This window comes from Myotis daubentonii, chromosome 3 (assembly GCF_963259705.1).
Source record: "Myotis daubentonii chromosome 3, mMyoDau2.1, whole genome shotgun sequence".
NCBI lineage: Eukaryota > Metazoa > Chordata > Mammalia > Chiroptera > Vespertilionidae > Myotis > Myotis daubentonii.
The window spans coordinates 157,434,560-157,445,420 of NC_081842.1; the positions used below are offsets into that span (position 1 = coordinate 157,434,560).

At 41.9% G+C, this 10,861-nt stretch overlaps 1 non-coding gene across 1 annotated transcript; it reads right to left on the minus strand.

The window, feature by feature from the left end:
• Positions 1-4,106: 4,106 nt before the first annotated feature.
• LOC132232249 (small nucleolar RNA SNORA11) lies at positions 4,107-4,235 on the minus strand. The gene has a single exon (XR_009452370.1). It is a non-coding gene; the product is annotated as a small nucleolar RNA SNORA11 (small nucleolar RNA).
• Positions 4,236-10,861: the final 6,626 nt, after the last annotated feature.

Consider the following 10,861-nt stretch of genomic DNA (forward strand, 5'->3'; position numbering starts at 1 on the left):
AGGCCTCTGAGCTGCAACTCTAAGCAACTATGTAACAAATATAGAAGCTAAGCAAAACCCCAGAAACCTGCTTTAGTCCGCTGGGCTTCAGTCAGCAGGATCGCAACATTGTAAGCAAAGGCCAGAAACCTACTTTCAGCAGCGGAGGCCTAAGAGCTGGAGCCAAGCCTCAAAGCTAAAGCTGGCCCAGAATAAAAAAGAAAAAAAAGAAAAAAAGGAGTGGTTGGGATCTTCAGTCACCCACAGCCTGAAAACAGCCATCATCCCCTCACCCAGGCTGGCCAGGCACCCCAGTGGGGACCCCACCCTGAAGGATGTGTAACCAGCTGCAAACAGCCATCATCCCCTCACCCAGGCTGGCCAGGCACCACAGTGGGGACCCCCACCCTGATCCAGGACACCCATCAGGGCAAACCAGCCAGCACCCACCCATGCACCAGGCCTCTACCCTATATAGTAAAAGGGTAATATGCCTCCCAGAACTGGGATCAGCGGAGCCATGAGGCCTCCCGGCACCAGGATCAGTGTGACAGGGGGCAGCGCCCAAACCCCTTGATCGCCCTGCGGCTCTGTGTGTGACAGGAGGCGGGGCCACAACCTCCCTATCCGCCCTGCTCTGTTCATGAAAGGGGAAGGCGCCCCAAACCCCTGATCAGCCCTGCTCTGTGCCTGATGGGGGGAGCTCCCCAACCCCCTGATTGCCCTGCGGCTCTGTGTGTGACAGGGTGCGGCGCCCCAACCCCCTGGTAGGCCCTGCTCTGTGTGTGACAGGGTAGAGCCATAACCTCCCCATCAGCCCTGCCCTGAGTGTGACAGTGGCGGTGCCCCAACCCCCTGATTGGCCCTGCTCTGTGGGTGATAGAGGGCGGTGCCCCAACCCGCTGATGGGCCCTGCTCTGTGCGTGACAGGGGGCGGCGCCCCAACTCCCCAATCGGCTCTGCTCTGCGCCTGACCAGGGGCTGCACCTAGGGATTGGGCCTGCCCTCTGCTTCCTGGGAGCAGGCCTAAGCCAGCAGGTCGTTATCTCCCGAGGGGTCCCAGACTGCGAGAGGGCACAGGCCAGGCTGAGGGACCCCCCTCCCCTCCGAGTGCACAAATTTTTGTGCACCGGGCCTCTAGTCTATAATAATAAAAGCGTAATATGGTAATTAGACCGGACAGTCTAACAACCTTCTGGATGAAGCCGGAGCTTCAAGGGTCAATCCCCTTGCCTGAATTTTGTGCATTGGGCCTTTAGCAAATCAATAAACAACAAGTGTTAGCAAGGATGTAGAGAAAAGGGAACCACTGTGCACTGTTGGTGGGAATGTAGATTGGAGCAGCCACTATGGAAAGCAGTATGGAGGTTCCTCAAAAAATTAAAAATGTGTTGGGGTCCAGCCCCAGCAGGTCCAGGGGTTCCCAAAGGTGTGGACGGAGTCGGTGAAGAAGGAATGACATGGAGACAGTGTACAGTTGATCAGCATAGGGAGGTTCTCTCTTTATTCTCCTGTTACATCTGTATTTATACCATTTGATTTTAATCCTATCCATTCTATTCCAAAGTTTAGGGCGTTTGTTATCTCCATTCCAAGGTCACTACTCTATTGTTCTGTTAAGCTACAAGGAAGTAACTGAAGGAGATTATCCTAAGTAAAGATTATGTAGCTTAAGCATGATTGTTTGTAGTTAAAGTGATTAACTACCCGCCTGGCACTTAGTTAAGGGGTTTTACTGATTCCCTTCCTTAGTCCTGTTAATCTCTAACTCCAGGGAAAAATCCCTACCTGGGGAAACAACTTTTCTCAGAGAGGTGACCTTGGTTAAAACACATAGCACTAAGAAGGGGAGCAAACATATTAAGAACAGTATGCCATATACGCCAGGTCCTTTGAAACATATGCTGTGCAGATGTTTCTTCCCTGTAGTGACTGTGTCAAGCAGCAAGGATGGACCGGCTTCCGGCAAAAATGAAAGTGCCTTATGACCTAGCTATTTCTCTTCTGGATATACTGGTATATTAAAAGAAACTATAAACTTTAATTCATAAGAATATATGCACCCCTTTGTTCATTGCAGCATTATTTATAATAGTCAAGATATGGAAGCAACCAAAATGCTCATCAGTACCTGAGTGGATAAAGGTGTGGTACATAAATGAAATGGAATATTACTTAGCCACAAAGAAAAAAAAGAATGAAATCTTTCCATTTGCTGCAGTTTGGATGGACATAGAGGGTATTACGCTAAGTGAAATAAGTCAGTCAAAGAAAGACAAATACCATATGATTTCACTTATGTGAAACAAACAAGCAAAATTGAAACAGTCTCATAGATACAAAGAACAGACTAGTGGTTTCCAGATGGGGATGGGTGGGAGAGTGGGGGACTTAGTGAAAAAGGTGAAGGGATTAAGAAGCACAAATTGGTAGTTACAAAATAGTCACAGGGATGTAAAGTACAGCACAGGGAATGCAGTCAATAGTATTGTAATAGCTGTGTAGGGTGCCAGGTGGGTGCTAGCAAATAGTGGAGAACACTTTGTAAAGTATGTGATTGTCTTACCACTATGCTGTGCACCTGAAACTGTATAATTATACAAACATAATATTGAATGCAAACTGTAATTAAAAAATAATAAAAATTTTAAAGTTTGCTGAGTGCATTGAAATATAGAGATAGTGTTTATAACTCTTTAACACAAATTTATCTTTTAAAGTTATTTTATTATAAAAATATAATACAAAAATTGTTTAATAAAAACAAATTATTCACATTCCTGTCATCATAATATGATTACTGTGATGATTTTAAATTATATCCCATAAATTTTTTGATAATCCTCCTTTCAATAAGTGGGAGCTAATTTCCATGCCCCTACGTGAGGGCTGGACATAGCACCTGGATTGAAACAAATGGAGTGTGGGGGCAGTGAAAATGTGGGACTTCCAAGTCTATGTCACAGCACCTGGCTTCCTCCTTGCTCTGTATCACTTGCTCTGGAGGAAGACCACTGTCGTTTTATAGAAACACTCAGAAAGCCCGTTGAAGAGGCCCACATGGTAAGGATTGGCTGTTTCCTGCCAATTGATGACAAGGAGCTGAGGCCTCCTGCCACTAGCCATATGAGTGAGCTGATCCTTTAGCCCCAGTCAAGCTTTCAGATGACTGCAGCGCTAGCTCATAGCTTGACTGGGACCTCATGAGAGACCCTGACCCAGAACTAACTGGCCAAGTGACTCCCAAATTCCTGGCCTGCAGGAAACTGCAGATCATAAGTGCTTATTGCTTTAACCTGCAAAGTTTTGTGTTAATTTAGTGACACAGCAACGGGTAACTAGTACAATCACCATGAATATCCTTTTGGTTTATTTACTTCCATTTTCTCCCTCTGCTGCAGAGAAGCTTCTGCTCTGTAGGTTCAATCAAAGTGTACATGAACTTGTCTCCTATGTTTTTTACTTTGTCTTTGAGAGGCAGTTGAGAATGTAAACCATACAGCCAACTTGCCTGGGTTTGAATACTGCCTCCTCTCTTTTATGTGATTTTGGGTATGTCAATTTTTTTGTGCCTAATTTTTCTCATATGTAAATTGAACATGATGATAGTATACAGGATAATTGTGAGAATTAAGTGAGTTAAGATGCATAAAAGGATTAAAAGAGTGGTGTATATTAAGTACTATAGAAGAGTAAATAATTACCACAATCATATAATCATTAACAATTATTTTAGCACCACTTAAAATTTTTTGGTAAAAATATACATATTATAAAACTTACTGTCTTTACCATTTTTAAGCGTATAGTTCAGTGGTATTAAGTACATTGTTTGTCCATCATGACTATTCATCTGCAGAATTCCTTTCATTTTGTAAAACTAAATAAAACTCTGTGCCCACTAAACAATGATCCCCAATTCCTTACTACTTTTTGTCTCTATGATTTTGATTACTCTAAGTACATTATGTAAGTGGACTCATACAATATTCATGTTTTTGTGACTGGCTTATTTCACTTGGCACAATGTCCTCAAGGTTCATCCATGTTGTAACATATGTCAATATTTGCATAATTTTAAGGCTAAATGATTCCATTGTAATATTTATTTATTTACTTATTTTTTCATGTATAGGGTGTAATGTCACAGGAAGGCCATAGTAGTCTGCCACCCATGAGGAGTAAGCCCAAGTTGCTGTCGGATGTGTTATACACAGAGGAGCCATTATTCAGGTGCTCTGCTCTTTCCACACCCAAGGGTACCACACTCTTTTGATTGTTCTATCTTTGTAGTAAGTTTTGGAATCAAAAAGTGTGAGTCTTCTAGCTTTGTTCTTTTTCAGGATTATTTTGGCTATTTGGGAATAGTCCCTTGAGAGTCCATATGAATTTAGGATAATATTTTCTAGTTCTAAAAAAACATTATTGGAATTTTGTTAGAGATTATATTGAATCTAGAGATTGTTTTTGGTAGTATAGACATCTTAACAATATTTTCTCCCAACCAATGAACATGGGATAACTTTCTATTTATTTATGTATTTAATTTCTTTCAGAAATATTTTATAGTTTTCATTATATGTCTTTCACATCTTAGTTAAGTCAATTTCAAAGTATTTTATTTTTTGATGTTATGCAAATGGAATTGTTTTCTTTTCAGATTGTTTATTGTTAGTATATAGAAATATAATTGATTTTTGTGTGTCAACTGTCAACTATGAATTAGTTTATTAGTTCTAAGAGGATGTTTTGTTCAATATTTAGAGTTTCCTATATAAAACAGCACATCATCTTTGAAAAGATCATTTTACTTATTTTTTCCTATTTGTATGCCTTTTAGTTTTATTTTTTTCTTGCCTGATTGCTCTGGCTAGGACTTCCCATACTATGTTGAATAGAAGTGGTCCATCTAGCTGAAGTTTAGTCAATTGGTTGGTCTTTTTAATGAAGCAACTTTGGGGTTTGTTGATTTTCTCTATTATTTTTTAATCTCTATTTTATTTATCTCTGCTCTAATCTTTACTATTTCCTCCCTTCCACTGGCTTTGGGTTTAGTTTGTTCTTTTTCTAATTCCTTAGGTTGTAAAGTTAAGTTGATTTGAGATCTTTCTTGTCTTTTTGCTGTCTCTTTTTGAATCTTTGTGGTAGCAGGCTGGCATGTAGTGTGAGTATGGGCAACTCTTAGTGGAGTCTTAGGCATTAATTTCAGTTGAGTTTTGTTGTATTAAAACTCACAACTGTATCAAGTCCCAGACAGAAGGGATTGCAGTCCCAGACACTTAAGAATCAAGATACCTGAGTGTAAGTTTTGAGGCTACTACTTAACAGCTGTTTGACCTTGATCAAGGTTAAGGTTCATTATCTTCAATTATAAATTTATGAGATAGCAATTTTCACTTCATGAGGGGTGTAGTGCAGATACAATGAGACAGCTTTTGTCAAAGTACAAAGTAAAAATATTAACAGAGTTATTATTTACTGTGAGCTTTCTAGAGGCAGGGAACTGTGCCTTTTTCTCCTTCTAGTGAATAAAGTCTATGGTAGCCATGGCTGTGCTTAAGTTCCATGTAGGGGCCATGTATCTCTACCATCTAGCACATAATGGGCACTCAACAAATGTCAATTGAATGAATGAGCTAATTCCTCTTACCTTAAATGGTGACTTGCATGACCCTTGGCAAGTCATTCACCATCTGGATCCCTCCACTCTACCTCTCATAGTGCTGCTCCTTCAACAGGAATTCCTTCAGGGGTCAGTTCTTCACAGGCAGAGCCACGGCAGCACTGATGTTTGCCATTATCACTGGAGAGGCCCCAGGACTTCACTAGACGCTATCCCACTGGGATGATGGAGAAGAAATAGAAGAAAAACAAGCAAAAGAAGTAGCCTTAGCTTGTCTCAGCGTTTCTTCATCTGTTTCTTGTCATCATCATCATTCCTGCTTCACACACACACACACACACACACACACACACACACACACACACACAAAACCCTCACTCCCCAATAGCCATCTGCTCTCTTCCAGAAAGACACACATGCATTTCCCAAGTATCATTTTAGGGCTGTAATCCAAAGTCTTCTCTTATCTGAAATTCACTCTGCACTTACCACTTGGCAGAGCTTGCAAATAACTCAGTGGGTGTTTTTATAGTCAGCACTAAAAAAAAAAAAAAAAAAAAAAAAAAGATAGCCACACCACTAATAAAATTTTTCTTATTGTTGTAACTATTGGCAAAGGCAAGTGTCTAGGGAGATTGGTTGCCTAAAAAGCTTCATTATGCTGCAAGAATATTTTTGATAGAATTTCAGCAGCTCCTCACTGACTGTCAACTTCGCTATGTGGCTTTCTAAAGTCATTCCTACCCCTCCCTAATTGGCCCTCAAACCTGAGAAAACACTGAGGTCAGTCGTTGGGAATCTGAACCTTTCCAAGTAATTAGCAGGTAGAATTACCAGGTAGCAGGCAGTGTTTGCTTGTAATCCGTCAATAATGGCTGCAGTGGGGGTTATTGTCATCTTGAGTGGCCTTGCAACCATGTCTAATTTAAAGTGTCAATAGAGTTTATTTCTGTCTTTTATTCCTACTGCCAGGTTGTGAGTTTCCCCTTGAGAATCCAAGCTCAAAGTCAGACAGATATTTGGAACATGTGAATTTCAAAAAAAAAAAAAAAAAGTTACCCAGAAAATGAAAATATGTAAAAGCATTTAGGCATCATTCCTCTATCACATGATTTGGTCAGATTAGATCAGCCTATATATTCAAGGCATATACACAGAATTGGACATTCAGATTTTACAAAGCTGCGAAGTTCCACTTTGCCAGCTGGATTGGGGGTAATCGGTGGAATAAATGAGGGTCTTTTAGGACTCACTAATGCTTGCTACCACTTCTAGGCTTCTTGCTTTTCACTTACATCTTTTCTTTCTTAATTCCTCACTGAACTGTTTTCTAGTTCAAAATAGATAGATTTGCCAAAACAATAAAGCCCATGGTGCATGTTGAATATGCCTCGATTTGCACATTTTTTCATTAGCAGCATCTGGTCTTGGCTGACAAAGTTTTGTGACTGCTCTTGGTATCAGTCTTGGATAGAGCTGCTGTGAAGTCTAACTGACTGCTTCGTTCTCATAAATACCTTCCCTCTTTGAAGTTCCCTTGATTGAAGAAAATCATTCCTTGTTTTATATTTAAAGACAGGGACCCATTTTCTTCCTTTCATTCCTTCTTTTCTTTTTCCCCTTTTCTTCTGATTCACATATAGAACCAAGATGTTGGGTTCCAGAAGCACATATGCTAGTTCGCAGATGGCTTTTAGGAATACGTTTGTTCTTGCCATTTGAGTCATTTAGGTAATATGCTTTATTTTCCAATACAGGATAAGAAACATTCTGAAGAGACATCTTCAGGTACAGCAGTCAATGTGGTTTGGTAATGGTAGTAAATGAGACACAAATTTTACTATGAAGTTTTTTCTTGACTTGCTTTCTTGAAAAATTTATTGAAAGTTGAATTTTAAAATGCTGCTGATACAACAGCTGGTATCCAGCATTTGTTTTGAATTTGTATCTAATCAAGATAAAAAGATTTTCTTTAAAAGTAAAAGAAAAACTGGTATGGGGAAAAAAGAGTAATGTGTTTGTAGCCAATATGTTCTCTTAATGTATTTTAGCTTTAAATATATTAATCACATCTTTATCAGGGAGGAAACATAAGAGCCTACAGAGAAAAGTGTTTTCAAATGGCATTGTCCTAGGCATTCGGTATCTATTTGGCTTAAGTAGGTCATACAAGAAGACACCAAACCTGAGACAGCAAACCCACTGGAAACTTACCTCTATAACATTCAGGTGATTAAAAATCTTGTCCCCTCATCCATTTTTTTAGACAGTCATCAAGAAATACATGGTGATCCCTGTAACTTTTGGTATCAAGAACAGAACATGTGCCCTGGCTCAGTAGTTCAGTTGGTTAGAGCATCGTCCCCATGTACCAAAGTTGTGGGTTTGATCCCTGGTCAGGGAACATATAAGAATCAACCAATAAATGCATAAATATGTGGAACAACAAATTGCTGTCTCTCTCTCTCTCTCTCTCTCTCTCTCTCTCTCTCTCTCTCTCTCTTCCTCTATCGCTCTAAGAAGCAATAAATTAAAATAAAGTAATTTTTCCGTGCCAGCACAGGCAAGGATTAGGTGAGTAGGATTGGGGGGTGGGGGATGGCAGGGGGGCAAAGGATTAAAGAAAAGACAGAAAAGACACAAAGAGAATATAGCTGGGGTGCGGTGGATCTCCTGTCCCTGGATGAGGTCACAGAGAAGGATCCAGCCAGCAAGCTGAGGCTTTATTTTATAGTCAGAGGAAAACAAGGTAGTGGTCAACATAGTTACCATGTTCTTGTGAGTTTCACTTGTTTTGGCAGCACTTGCTGCACCTCCCACAGCCCATTAGCTACCCAGGAAGGATCTAAGGAGCCTATAAGGTCAAGCTTAATTATGCTAAGAGAGCTCTGCCCTCTAAGCTGGGACTTGTTTGTGGCTCTGCCACAGGTCAGTCCGAGGCTTAACTCTAGAGCCGCTCCCTATAGTAATCGATAAATTAAAAAAAAAAAAAAAAAAGAACAGAACATGTGTTACAAGCCTATCCATGATATAACCAAGCTTCATTGCCCCACTCTCACAGGGGTTTCTGATACATTCTGATGTAACCTGGCAGATGTGTCACAACATCTAAGCCCTTTAAACACCCAAAGCCCTTGGACAGTGAATGTTGTCAAAGAGCAGATTGGAAACCTGCTGTTCTTGTACTGTGTCTATTTTGCCTCCAAACCCCTGCCTTCTGCAAAGGACAGGGGAGAGGCAAGATGTAAATCTAGGCTTTTAAATAGTAATGGGGAAGCAGGAGCTAGATGGTGTTTCCCTGCTGCTGAGACAATAAAACTATAAAGAGGTGAACCGAAATGAGCTTGCCTTTCCCCAATTTAAACCCCAAAGCTCTGCCATTTTTAGAAGAAGGCCTGCTTCGGAGGAATGTTTCAGCAGTGGCATGCTTGCACACCTGTGTTAAGGAAGGGCCTTCTGGGTTAGAGTCTGGGAGGGCCAGAGAATTAAAGTGCGGGTATTCTCAGAGTGAAAGACATAAGAGCAGCCCCAGAAAGATCCTCCCACACCCATTCGTGTTTCGGAGCTTCGGTCCACATTTCTGGATTGGATAAACCCATGCTGGGAGTGGGGCCCGCTGCCAGATTCCACGGAGGCCAGGAGGTGCGCAGTGACACCCTCGGAATTGCACGCAGTTGTGAGGTCTGCTTCTCAGACATTTGGATGGCTGCCACAAGGCAGGGAGGGAGGAAATTGGGCCGGTTTGCATTCTGTTACAGACCAGGCTTTTGGATGACAGGATTCTTTCCAATCAAAATGCCATGGATTACTCCCTGCTGTGAGCTAATAGGGTGCTAATTAGCATATTTCATTTATTTACTTAACTGGGATGGAAACCATTGGGCACGTGGCCCACTTAGAATGGTTTCCCAGGGAAGCCATGAACTGCTCTAAGCGCTACCTCCTCCAATGATGGAAACCAGTCCACAGAAGCACAATGCAGGTCCCTCCCAGGCCCCTCCACCCCCTTCTCTCCTTCACACCCCGCTCTCCTCCAATAGCACACACTAGGGTTGGAGTCAAATCTGGTCTCACTTCAATAAGAATCTGAAACGAGAAATGAAATTGCACAGATATTTCCAATAGTTCATCTCCATGGACCCTTTTTGGCAACAGCATGGACCCTCTTGACTTTCTGCTTCACCTGTAATAATGACTCTTGGGTATCAGCGGAAGCAGAGGCGCCTCCTGATCTCTTTATCACTCTCTCTCTCTTTCAGATGCAGCGCCAGACTCACACAACGAGTGTCGATGGTTGCTGGGTTCCAGGGCCCTCTCTGGACTATTACTTGGGGAATCTTAAAACACCTGTTTGCCATGGTTTCCTCCTTACTTAGGGAATAACTCATTTTATAATCCTCACGCTACACTAAAGTCCTTTTCAGTTCTTTGGAGTTTCATGTCTGCTAATCTCCCCAATGGCATATTTTTAGTTTGTTCAGGGGTAAACTATTAACAACATGCAAAGAAAACAAAGCAGCCCAAACCCACCGAGCAAAGAGAAGAGGGTTCCAATATCAAACTGTTTGCGGGGTAGAAGGCTCACTGTGCTACGCAGTAACACCAAAGGGCTGAGAAGCAGGTGGTGCTACAAAGAACTCTGCCTGAGTGGGCAAAGTTGCTCAATAGCAACCTCACACAGTAGGAGTATTTCTCAATCACTTGGTAAAATGTGGTGTTTCTGCATAAACCTTTGTTCACCAAGGACTCCGTTAATGGCGCCATGATCTGCCCATTTGTCTGAGCCTAGAAAACCTTAAAGTCATCACAAATGTTTCCTCTTACCCTAACTGACCACGGAGTCTCTCCACTTTTACTTCCTGACTGCTGTTCAGCCATGTCTTTTCTGCATTTCCATTGTCACTGCCTAATTCAGGTTTAGGTTACCTGTCACTCAGATACCTGCTTGGAGGACTGGAGCATCCGATTCACCAGTTTGTTAGACATTCATAATTCAGTGGCTCCCTCAGCCCCAGGACAAATTGGCATTTTAACGAACTCCCCCTTGTGATCTGTCTGTACATTAAAGATTGATTGCCTGGCTGGCATGGGTCAGTAACCAGCGTCGACCTATGAACCAGGAGGTCATGGTGCAATTCCCTCAGAGCACATGCCCGAGTTGGGGACCGGATCCCCAGTGTGAGAATGCAGGAGGCAGCAGATCTGTGGTTCTCTGTCATCATTGATGTTTCTATCTCTATCTCTTTCTCCCCCTTTCCC